The sequence below is a fragment of the Lissotriton vulgaris genome, chromosome 6, assembly GCF_964263255.1.
Source record: "Lissotriton vulgaris chromosome 6, aLisVul1.2, whole genome shotgun sequence".
In the NCBI taxonomy this organism is placed as follows: domain Eukaryota; kingdom Metazoa; phylum Chordata; class Amphibia; order Caudata; family Salamandridae; genus Lissotriton; species Lissotriton vulgaris.
Window position 1 is genome coordinate 1,686,902,491 of NC_141694.1, and position 13,318 is coordinate 1,686,915,808.

Sequence of the window (13,318 nt, forward strand, 5' to 3'; positions counted from 1 at the left end):
GCGGCCCGGTGTAAGAGGCGGGCGCGCGCGGAAGGCGGGATGCCAGCGGTGCGGCCCGATCTACGGCTGGTGCAGGCTGCCGAGCCCGGGACGCGGTGGACGCCCACACCCTGAATTAGGGAGCGGAAGCGGGGGCCGGCTCTGGGGAATGGATCAGCTGAGAGGCCCACAAGTGAGAAGCTTCTTCCCTTGAGCCTCAATTAGGAGGCGATGCGGACTGGGCCCTGGGTCACCCTGACATTGAGGCCTATTGGGAGCTGCAGGGCCCCCCTTCCTAACCCAGGTGCGGAGGAAGGCCCCAGGGGTGGAAGGTGGGCCTGGGACAACGCTGCGACACCGGCGAGGGGCCCCGTCCCGAGGCATGAGTGACCTGCTGTTGGGACTGGTAGCTGTAACGGCTGCCCGCGGCCCGTGGTGTTGGCTGTGGCTTGTCTGCTGGGAGCGAGCTGTGACTCGGGGCTGCGGAGCTGCGATTGAGGACTAAAGGGGTGGCTGCTGCTCCTTTGTCACGGGACTCTTGTGCCAGCGAGCCCCGGGGAATGCCCAGGCCTAGCCCCTGAAATGTCCTGTTAAGGTGGTGTGGCCTCGGAGTCACTTTGGGAGCAGGTATTCCCCCGCAGTTGGCTGGAAGTGAGTTGCGGCCTGGGGATGTGGAGGTGCGCTTGAGGACCCGGGGTGGCTGCTGCTCTTGTGGCCTCAGATTCCTGTGCCGGTGGGCCTGAGGAGTGCCCAGACCTTGCCCCTGAACTGCCCTGCTGTGTGAGCTGGAGGTGTCACATGGCACCTAAAGAGGCAATTGAGGGGACAGCCTGCTAGGTTTTTTTTTTGACGACCTTGCCCACTTGTGTGACCTCTGTGACACCTCATAGCTACCTCGGCAGCGCGACATTGTACTGTGTCGGGCGTGGTGACAGTGGGAGCAGCCCGTTAACGGCGCTACCTGTGATTGCGCTGCGTAGCCACAGCTCAGAGGTACCAAGACTCACAGGCGTGGGCTGAGTAACTGAGGCCTGACATACTGGGACATGGGCGCCATTTTGGAGTTGGCGCCAGTTTAGTGGATTGCAGCCTGTGAGACCCACTTTCAGTGCGAGCTCTTCGTCACACACGGAAGAGGCACCCAGCGTTCAGGACTGTGCTGGACAAGTGGACCCACCTCCCTGCGGCATAGAGGTCTCTGTTACCTGGGGGCGCTGGGAGGGAGAAGGTGCAGGCTACTAATGTGGAGTCATACGTAAGGAGGCTCCTGGAGAAGCCGAAGGCGGTGCACTGTCCCCGAGCTGCGAGGTGACGTCAGGCGGCCGGCTACAACACCCCCAGAGCCGACATTGACTGCCCGGTGACACGCCGCCCGGTGAGGGCGGCGTCCGGCACGGACAGGCAGTCCCTCTCATCGCTGCCGGCGCCGCCAACGGTCTTGTGACGTGACTTCTCCACTAGTTTCCGAAAGGGGGCCTGGTATTGGACGGTTGGTGCCCGATAACAAGTGTGGATGCCTATTGTGCAACAGCTGCGCAACAGCTGGCAATGGGCAGACTCAGGGATAAGTCCCAGCATAAGCAGCAGGTGGCTGATGGTCCTGGCTCCTCACACGGACATCAGAGTGATGGTATGGAGCCGGCGGGGACCCTCGCAGCTAAGATGGATACTGTGCTAGCCGCGGTGGAGCCCATTGGCGCTACACTAGAGCAAACTAAGGTGTCACTGGAGGCCCGGATGGATAAGGTCACGTCTGACTTTACTCTTCTTCATGCGGACCATCGCCAGCTGTCGGAGTTAGTTACTGCGCAACGCCAGTCGCTCCAAGAACTGCAACCTGTGGTGCAAATGCATGCTTCAGCGCTCCAATATATAATAGACAGGGTTCATGTGCTGGAGGACCGCATCGAGGATGCGGAAGGGCGCTCCCAGCGCAATAATGTCCGGGTAGTCGGGCTCCCGGAGGGGGAGGAAGGGAAGGACCCGGAGCGGTACGCTGAGAACTGGCTGCTGGAACTCATCCCCCGGGGATGCTGTCCCCGCACTTCGTGGTAAAAAGAGCGCACAGAGTGCCAGCACAGAAACCTCGACCTGGAGCTCGGCCTCATCCGTCCCTCTTCAAGCTCCTCAACTACCGTGACCAGGATGTGGTGCTCCGCGAAACCAGGAAGCTAGGCGATCTTACAGTGGGGAACAGTCGTGTGACGTTCTTTCTAGATTACACGGCAGCAGTGCAAAGAAGGAGGAGCACGTATATGGCAGTGAAGAGACAACTGAGGGAGCTGGAGCTGCCATACTCTCTCTTATTCCCCTCTCGCCTCCGCGTGATCTCGAAGGAGGGAGCCCGCTTCATCGGACGTCGGGGACTGGCTGGAGGAGACTGGACAGTGGAAGGGAGCACGGCCTGCAGGCCCGGAGTAGGGCGGGTGGCAGGAGCAGTGATCGCAGAGGCGCAGAAGGAGGGGGGCTCGCCGGGGCGCAGGCCTGGGCCCGGTTGCACCCAGCCCGGAGAATATGAGACTGGAAAGACAAGAAGCACTTGAAGCGGTTGCGACCTTGGGCGCGGAGAACAGTGTTGTCCGCCTGGACCCTCAGTCACACAGCAACATAGAAATAAGTGGTTTGTCATCTCCATCCACAGTGCTTTCTGAAGACATGAACATGCCAGTGGTGACACCCCAAACAGCCGACCAGCTTATGTGACTGAGCAGTGGACTATGGAGGGCATACAGGGGTCCCTACCCCTGAACATGTTATTCTTTGTATCCTTCTAAGAAATGTTGATGTGCGCGCAGTTGCAAAGTGTTCTCTGCCAAGTGCGTTTGCGCTGCTATGTAAGGATGTACAGTTAAAGACATGTGGGGGTGTCTGCTGGTCCACAGCTATAGGGCGCTAACTACTCACCACATTCATGGGCTCCTCTGCTGGTGACCCGTACCAGCCCTGCGCGTTTCAACACCCTAGATCCCTCAAGCACCTCTTGAACACCCGGGAGGTCTGAAAAAGGGGGGGAACATGGCTTGACTGTTGGCAACACACTCACCCAGACAGCTACTGCGCTGGACTAACACCCTTTTCTTTTTTAAGTGGTGGATCTTGTTGAGGTTTGGATGTATGCCCCATTGGGGATTTGCCCTTTTAGTTACACAGTTTGTACTTGTTCTCATGTTTCAATTGCGGCAAACGGATATCCCCTTCCCTGATGGTGCCTGTGGGCCCCCTCCCGGAGTATTCCCCTGGCCCTGGTTGCTTGGAGGAGACTTCAATATGGTACTAGACGTGTGCCTGGACCGATCTTTCCCTCCTCTCCAAGCTGTAGTGGTGACGTATAATGTGCAAGTATTCAGAGACTGGCTCTCGCACTGGGAGGTACACGACTTGTGGCGCACGCAGCATCCTACAGACAGAATATACTCCTATTACTCAGCAGTTCATGACTTACATGTCCGGTTAGATCGGATAGTTGGCACCGAGTCAATGCTCCCGCTCCTTGCCAAATCAGAGTATCTGGGGAGAACACATTCCGACCATAACCCGCTATGGTTCCAGATTAGTTTGGAGGCGGATCGGCCACCTGTGCCTATGTGGAGACTACAGCCTGCCGCACTTGAGGATGCTGAGTTCCGCTCCTCGCTGGGCACGGCTATCCATGCCTACTTTGAGGTCAATGAAGGGACTGCGAGCAGCACCATGGTGGAGTGGGATGCACACAAAGTAGCCATCCGGGGGCACTGTATGGGGGCCATGTGGAACATACACAAAACACTGTCTGCTTCCCTGACGCGCTTGGAAACTGAGCTTTTGCAATATGAGAGGGAGGGTGAGAGGACAGGTGAGCACTTGCGCACACTGAGCGATCTGCGCGCTAAGCATGCAGTTCTCATGGAGCAGCTGAGGTGCCATAATTATGGGCGCATACGGCTAGAACAAATTCCACGGCGGATAGAGCAGGCCGGCTGTTAGCCTGGTTGGTACAGAGAGAAGGACGGGGTGCCCTGATAGGAGCTCTATGCACAGTGGCGGGGGAGCTGGTATACACGCTAGGCGAAATACATCGTGCCCTGACCGGTCATTACGCACAGCTATACAAAGCCTGAGGCACCGGCCCCAGTCATGTGCTGGAAAGGTTCCTGGACTCTGTTACCTTGCCCGCGGCTTCTGAGGAGCACAAAGAGGCGCTTAACGCCCCCCTTACCTTGGAGGAAGTGGGAGACGCAATTCAGGCTATGGCGACGGGAAAAACCCCAGGGCCAGATGGCCTGCCCGCCGAATACTACTAAGCAAACAGGGAAATCCTCACACCCTTACTCCTTCAGCTGTATAAGACAGCAATAGACTAGGGCTCGTTCCCTCCATCCCTGCGGAAAGCATTCCTGGTCTCACTGCCCAAGCCGGACAGGGACCCTACAGCCCTAGGTTCATACAGGCCGTTGGCAATGCTAAATGTGGATTATAAAATCTTCGCAAAGATGCTCGCTGAGCGCTTAGCGCTGGTGGTCCCCCACTTAATACACTCTGATCAAAACGGGTTTGTGCCAGCGAGATCCACATACTTGAACCTCAGGAGGTACTTCAGGGTGGCGGCGGAGGCAACAAGGGAATGGCCCAGGGCAGGGTGCTGGAAAAGGCTTTTGACTGTCTGGAGTGGGGTTACCTGTCTGCGGTACTGTCGCGATGTGAGCTCGACATAGGTTTCCTGCAGATGGCCGATCTCCTATATAAAAACCTGGAAGTCCGTGTACGACTGGGCCCTTACATCTCTGAGGCGGTAGAGGTAAGCCGGGGCACCCGTCAAGGATGCACCCTGTCCCCGCTACTTTCCGCGCTAGCTATTGAACCCCTAGCGGTGGCAATGTGGCAGACTCTAGGAGACGGTATCCCCTTGGGTGATGCAATCCATCAGGTATCGCTATATGCCAGTGACCTGCTGGTATTTGTGAGGGATGTGCGATGCATACCGGAACAACTGGCCCAGCTGTTGCGTAAGTTCACAGAGGTCTCGGGGCTCCGGGCTCCGGGTGAATGCGGGCAAGTCCTGCCTCTACGTGTTTGGCCCTGGGGTGGATGACCCGAAGTATTGCCTTGACGGCACGAGAGTCCAATGGAAGGCTGACACGTTTAAGTATCTGGGGATCCAGATCTACCGTCAACCGGCTGACCTCTTTGACGGTAACCTGGGACGGGCGGTGGCAGCGCTTAGATCCCAAATAAGCTTTTGGTCCACACTCCCACTGACAACGACAGGCAGAGTGGCCCTTGCTAAAATGATCATGCTCCCCCTGACTCCTGTACTATTTCGTTAATCTTCCTCTCTTTATCCTGGCCTCTTTCTTTTCGACGCTTAAGGCGGTCCTGCGGGACTTTATCTGGGGTACGTCCTGGCACCGACTGCCGCTGGTGAAATTATTCCTGCCAACGGACAGGGGAGGGCTGGCCACCCCTTGCTTCGAACACTACTACCTGGCAGCGCAGTTCCAATGGATCGCCCGCTGTTTGGGGGATAGGGGAAGGGATTATACTGCTACAACAGAGCCGTCGTACTCGCTGGAACGAGTCACCAAACTTTTTCACCCATTGGCTGCGCCTGAGCGATCCACTCCGCTACGCTTCCGCAGAGTCCTGTTCCTCACACGAAAGGTGCTCCCGTACGCACCTTCTATACCTCTGGAGGGTTCCCCGGGTGGTGAGGGGTCCTCACGCCTCCCATGTTAGAGCAGTGGAGGGAGGCAGACGACCAGACACTGGGCGACCTCTACAGAGACGGAGCGCTAGTGCCTTATGAGACGATGGTCTCTGAGGACGGGCTTCTGCCCGGGGGGTTCCTGCTACACCGCTCTCTCGTAGCGAAGCTGGCGGCCAGGTGGGGGGATGTGGCGACGGAGCCTGAACAGCATTTAACCATGCAGCACCTACACGTCATGTGGAGGGGCAAACATCTGGTCCGCTACGGGCGCACACATAGACTAGTTTGACCCCAATTAAAGGTAAATAGGAGCGTGATGTGGGACGGTTGCTATCTGATAAGGATTGGGAGAGAATACTTAAGAGTCGGGTATACATCCCCAGAAATATGCGCTTTCTCCAGATACAACTTTATGTTGTTCACAGAGCCTATCTCACACCTGAGCTGATCAATAAGTCCCAGTTGTGGCTGGGGTGCGTGGGTGCGTGCTGGGGGGAGGGGTGGGAAGGGGATTAGAATGAATATGTACCTGTGGTTTTGCCGCTGTTGTTTGAGTTTACTTACAGTTGTTATATAAATGTCATTTTTGTATGTCAGTCCAAACTGGGGGGTGGGTCCACCCAAAAGCCTGCTAATATATAAGGCTCAACGAGTGGACAGTCATGGACTAATATGGAGTTTGCGCACTTGGCACCCCACATTCTAGCCAGCTTTGAGCGATTCTCTCCTGCTTGTGAGACGCCACAACTGTGACATTGTGGCTCTGATTGAAAGGATATGATGTATATTACTGTTTAATTGTCATGCCCAGATAGCTGTGATGAAATAGTTGAAGTTCGTACTGTACTATGAAAATCTAAAATGCTAATAAACAGATTTGACAAAAAAAAAAGTGACTCACATTTTTTATTATTTAACCAAATAATAAAAAATGTGGTTCACTTTATGAGGAAAGTTTCCTCATTTCAGCAGTGCAGCAGATGGGGGCACCATTGTCACCCTCTTGTAAATCATCACTCTAGAAACCAACTGTGCCTTTTTGCCAGTGTCCTGGTTCACATGACTGTGTGGTGAGGGTTGTGTAGTGCTCCTAAACATTGATCAAAAGAAGTTTAGGTGTGGAGGGAGAGCGTCTTTGTGACAAGATGGCTCGTGAGGAGATGTGCCCTGGGCAGATTACACTTCAACAGGCCTCCCCTTGCCTTTGTAACTCCAGACAGTTTGGGACCAGGGGTGGGGAAGAATTGCCCAGAACCAGTTTTGGGGGGTCGGGAGGAAATTCCCCACACAAAGGCTGGCACCAGTATAAAAGTGGGACCTTAAGAATCTCTCATCAGAACACTCCTGGACCCGTGGAAGACTCAGAAGAAGGACCTCTCTGCTCTCTGAAGAAGGAAGGTTGGACCTGCTTGCCTTGAACCCAGGCTCTCCACAAGTCACTCCGGGTGTCAGTTGGCTGACCTCCTGTTTGAGCTACACGGACACAACAAGCCTCCTGAGGCCTCCCAGCAACTGCACATCACCAACTGGCGCTGACCCCTGTAGTGACCTGGGGAAGGGCACTAGGACCCTGCCACGGACAAAAGGGGCAGGGGGAACCGGACACCACATCCGGTCAAGGGGTGTGGGTACGGGGTTTTTTCCAGGGGATAGCGGAGAGGAAGCAGATGTGTATGTGACCAGCTCGGCCCGCAGGAACAAGAATAAAGAAGCTACAAACAGCTTACTGGTGTCCTGTGTCCTTTGTCGGTTTGTGGGATGCGACAACTGGTGGCGAGGCGGGATCCTCATTTGGCGATCATCACCGAAAGAGGAGATCGACATGTGCACCGGAATCCAGAAACGCCAAACGATGGAGCCAGGAGCCCACCCTAGTCCGCTGGCCAGAGGAGAAGAAAGAAGTGGAACACGAGCTGACCGGCACTGAAAAACGGATCCAGGAGCCCACCCTGGTCCTAGATGAGGAAACCCAGCCGACCGCCTGGAAAGCGGTAAGAAATGAGGCCAAACACGGTGACAGAAGAGTAAAAGTGCCCGAAAATAGCACCAAACAATAGAAAGCGCAAAGCGAGGACAAGCGCATACAAGTGCCTGCAAGCGATCGTACCTGCAGTCCAAATACAAGAAAGACGCGCGAAGCAAAGGAACTCTCGCGAGAGCAAGGCGGCCATCTTGGAAACAGGCAGATTGGACCAATCAGGAGCGAGATTGAGCGGTTGCCATTTTAAAGGGTCAGGCAAAGAGAGAGAGTACAGAAACATTGCAAGACTACTGTCAGGCTTTGCCAAGCTGCGCCACCTAAAACCTGAACTACATCTCCCAGAACTCTAGTGTGGGGGCGGGGCACCATAAAAGCAGGGCGGCCCCTCATCACGTTGTTCGTGATTTTGTGTATTCTCCAGTGTTTGGGAGAGACTGGAGAGGAGTACTGTCTTGTAATCCTTCTGAGGAGGAATTGGTTTTGGATTTGACTTTTGGCGCGTTTGCGCTAAGAGATTAGTTAAGCGCCTTTTGGATCAAAGACATTTGTTATCCCCGTAGCGCGAGGACCGCGCTTCCTGTTTACTCCCGGTAGCGCGAGGTCAGCGCTTCCTGGATATCGTTACCTCGCTGGAGTGACGAGGTGTGTAAGGAATTGAAGGCGAGCGACAGAGAAGACCGGACAACAAAGAAACCGGGAATAAGCGGCGACAGTACCGTGAGTTTAGTTGAAAGACGCGTGAGGTTTAACGCGTTAGTTGCCAAACGCTGATTTGTATATAAGAAAGGCGGCCTGGATCAAGGGCATAGGGAAGCAAGGCGCCTGAACTGTTTTTGTTGATTTGGAAGGATTTTGCCTTTATTGTGAGAACGGAGTACAGCGGATTATACTTTCTGCGTACTTCCGTTACGAAGAAAGTCACTAGTGCTTATCTCAGCAAGTGCCAAAGCGGAAGGTAGTGGGGGGAGATCCTACACCTTTCCGTATTTGGAGTGGAGATTATAAAGGAACGCTGAGTGCGAACTAGAGAGCGGAAGACAGTAGTAGGAGGCTACATCTTACCGTGTCCTTCATGAATCATATTGAGAGTATTGTATATATGTGAACATACTTATTCAAAGAAGAGAATTGTTGCTGAATTCACATAGGATTTTGGGGTTATTCACAGGATTATAATTTGAACACTATTCAACACAAGGCAGGGTAGGTCCACACTAATATATAGTACTGTATATTGGTTCTGGTAAAAGGCGAGACAATAACTGTGTTTGTGTTCCATAGGGACTAGTGTGAAGTACATCAACATTTCAGGAAACAGGGAGGAGGAGAAGCAATCTTCTTTTCATGAAGGTGAACCATTACGCTTACTTGGTGAGACTATAATGAGTGTAGGGTTTCAAGGTGAATACGAATAACCTGTATGAATGTTTTCTTGTTTTCCAGCTGTCCCTTCCCTGCAGTCCCCTTCCGTCCCTTCCTTGTTTTGTTTCCTGTTTTTTTTCCCTCGCCCTATCACTCGAACACGCTGTGTTGCTATTACTAGCGTGTTGGTGAGATCGGGAGGTGGAGTCATATGTGCATCAGACGGATTCGGCAGCGTGGAGTCTGACAGAATCACGAACCCACGAATTGCATACTGCCGGGTCGGTTTGGAGTACATATGGCCACCTTGGATGATGTGTTAAGGGCTTTGGTTGTGGTTCAACAGGAACTGGCTGCGTCAAAGGCAGAGGCTGTTCTGCTTAAGGATAGGGTAGAACAATTATCCAAGAACCCTTTTTCTACGGGTCCTTCGCAGATTCAGGTTACGGTTCCCCCTCCTATCCCGTTAGCCACCCCTGAGAGGTATGGGGGGGATCCTAGTAAAACGCAGGCCTTCATGACGCAAATTATGCTTCATTTTACTTGTAAACCTGCCTCATTTCCCAATAACCATTCTAGGGTAGCGTTTGCCATATCTTATTTGGTGGGAGATGCTGCCAATTGGGCAGTCCCTCTAATAAAACGAGACGATGCCATGTTATCCAATTGGACAGCATTCAGAGAAGAATTCGAAAAAGTCTTTGACAGGAGGGCCACAAATTTCAGTGCGGATAAGGAGTTGTTGTCCCTGCGGCAGGGTAGGAGTGATTTGATTACTTACCTAACTACGTTTAATCGTTTGATTGCTGAAACTGAATGGCCGGAGGGCAAAAGAATGACTCTGTTTTATCAGGGTTTGCGGGAGGAATTGAAAGACGCTGTGGCACATGTAGATCCTCAACCCACGACATGTGTAGATATGGTGAATCTGGTCATGAGGTTGGATGGTAGGCTAACTGAGCGGAGCGGGGATCGAAGAAAATGGGACAGGGGATATACCCGTAATGTGAGTTTTCCTACTAGAGCTTTGGGTTCCGCCGAAGCAGGGACAGAGCCTATGGAGATAGGAGCTATTCGACCCCCTTTGTCCAAAACCGAAAGAGAGAGTAGGAGGGTAAAAGGCCTCTGTATGTATTGTGGGAAGAAGGGTCACTATGTAAGAGAGTGCCCTTCCAAACCCAAAACTTCGAACACTTGGAACAAGAATCAAAGGGTAGCTGTTTCTAATACTGCCAGAGAGAGCGATGAGGGTTCGGTACCGTTGCCAACTAAAGAGGAGAACCCCGATTGGAAGCTTACATCATTATCCTCCTCGGGCATAGGAGAAACTGAATCCCATCTGGTATTGGTCATGACTTTGGAGTGCGAAAATAAATCCCATCAAGTAATGGTCATGCTGGACTCCGGGGCCACCGGAAATTTTATTGACAATGGGTTGGTGTCTCGTTTGATGATTCCTAGAGTACCAAGAGGCAATCCAGAGGAGGTCTTAGCTGTAGATGGACAGCCAATTAAATCAGGTCTGATAACGGAAAAAACAGCTGAGGTAGAGTTGTCTATTGAGGTGGCATGTGGAAAAGGTGGAGTTGAACATTATAGAGGCTCCTCAGTATGAGATAATTCTAGGGATGCCATGGTTTACATTCCACAACCCTACCATCGATTGGAAATCTCGCACGGTGCATTTTTCTTCTGGGTTTTGCAAGGAACATCTGGTACCGTATGTGTCCTCCCCTGTAGCGGTGTTGGCCTTGCAGTTTATGGTAGCTACAGCCGCTGAGAAGGAGGTGAATCTCCCGAAACAATATGAAGCATTTCGGGACGTATTTAGTGAAAGCAGAGCTGAGGAGTTGCCACCACATAGACCTTATGACTGCCGGATTGATTTGATTGATGGGGCAGTGATTCCTACGTGCCGTGTGTATGCCTTATCTGTTCCTGAAACTGTGCACTTAAAGGAATACATCGATCATTATGAAAGTATAGGCTTTATAAGACCATCCCGTTCCCCTGCAGCTTCTCCTCTTTTCTTTATAGCGAAAGCGAATGGTGATCTGAGGGCATGTGTGGACTACCGCGTCTTGAATAAAAACACCATTCGTAACCGTTACCCTCTCCCCCTCATTACGGTACTGATTGATCAAGTGAGGGAGGCAGTGATCTATACTCGCTTGGATTTGCGAGGAGCCTATCACTTGGTCAGGGTGCGCGAGGGGGATGAGTGGAAGACGGCATTCAAGACGCGGTATGGCCTATATGAATATCTAGTCATGCCCTTTGGGCTGTGTAATGCCCCTGCGGCTTTTCAATTTCTGATCAATGACGTCTTGAAGGAGTACATTGACCTATTCGTTGTAGTGTACATAGATGACATCCTGGTGTACTCTATGGATGAAGGTTGTCATGTGGAACAGGTCAGCAAGGTATTGATGAAACTGAGGGAACATAGCCTTTTTGTTAAACTCAGTAAATGTGAGTTTGGTGTGTACAGTGTGGAGTTTCTGGGGGTGATGATCAGTCCCTCGGGGTTGCAAATGTCTGAGCGCAAGGTGGAGGCAGTGAGAGACTGGCCAGTACCGAAGAACGTGAAGGAGGTCCAGAGTTTTCTGGGCTTCGCTAACTACTACCGGCGCTTCATTTTGCATTTCTCCTTGCTGGCAGTGCCCATTACAAAACTATTGAAAAAAGGGGTTCCTTTCAAGTGGACTACTGCTGCAGGGGAGTCATTTCAAACTCTTAAATCTTCTTTCATCTCTGCCTCAGTGCTGTCACATCCCAATTTAGAACACCCTTTTGTGGTTGAGGCGGACGCTTCGGACGAAGCAATCGGGGCAGTACTATCTCAGAGGGACAGTAGTACAGGTCAGTTGCACCCAGTGGCCTTCCTGTCAAAGAAATTGAGTCCGGCTGAACTCAATTACACCATTGCCGAAAAGGAATTGCTTTCAATTAAGAGAGCTTTTCAGGAATGGAGGCACTATCTATGGGGGGCCCTGCACACCATTACGGTGTACACCGACCACAGAAATTTGCAATTTATGTCCTCAGCTAGACACTTGACAGCAAGACAGATGAGATGGACTCTCTTTTTTGCAGAGTTTAATTTTGTGGTCACCTTCCGCCCGGGGTCTGAGAATAGGAAGGCAGATGCCCTATCTAGACAAACCATGCCAGTGGAATGCGTGGACGAGAAACAGGCAATCATTCCAACAGGGAAGGTTCTGTGTGTGGTGAGGGCTGAATCCTTTTTGGATGAGGTGAGGAACCATCATTATCCGGGTGGATGGGGGTCATGGGCGCATGACAGACTGGATTGCAAATTGAGAGACGGGTTGCCATTCTTTCAGGGAAAGTTGTATTTACCCACTATTCCTTTGCAGAAGAAAGCTATTGGTTGGTGTCATGAAGGGGAACTGTTAGGACACCCTGGTATACGTAAAACTCTCGATACGGTCAAAAGACATTTCTGGTGGGCTACCCTGAGTAAGGATGTTTCAGAGTGGGTGGCTCGTTGTGAGGTGTGTGCTAGAGCCAAGGGTATAACCACCAAGAAAGCAGGGAAACTTATGCCCATGCCTACCCCCAGTCAACCATGGCAGCACATCAGTTTGGATTTTGTGTCGGGTCTTCCAAGGGATAAGGGCTATTCAGCCGTGTTGGTAGTGATAGATAGCCTCACCAAGATGGGATACTTTATCCCTTGTAAGACACTCCCGAATGCCAGTCAAACGGCTCAATTGTTAGCTAGTAATGTGGTCAGGTTACACAGCATTCCTAGGGTTATCGTGTCCGACAGAGGGCCGCAGTTTATTGCACGTTTCTGGCGCATGTGGTGTCGTGCCCTGAATATAGAGTCCAACTTATCCACCAGTTTTCACCCACAGACTGACGGGCAGACAGAGCGTTTGAACCAGACGTTAAAGAAATATTTGAGATGCTATTCTAAAGAAGCTCATGAGTCTTGGGTGGATCTGTTATGGATGGCAGAACTGGCCTATAATAACGCATGGCATAGTTCAACGGGAATGTCACCATTCAAAGCCAATTATGGTTTTGATGCTAATACTTTGCCGGTTGACATACCCGCTGATCTTAGCGACCAGCCTGCGGTGAGAGAAAGAATCTTGATGCTGAGAAGGGTCCATAAGGGTGTGCAGGTACATTTGAACAAAGCAAAGGAGGTGTACAAAAAGTGGGAGGATCGTCATCGGATAGAGAGTCGCCAATACGTGGTGGGGGATAAGGTATGGCTGTCTACTAAGAACATCAGGTTTAAATTGCGCAGCGTGTTCCATCCAAGATATATAGGCCCA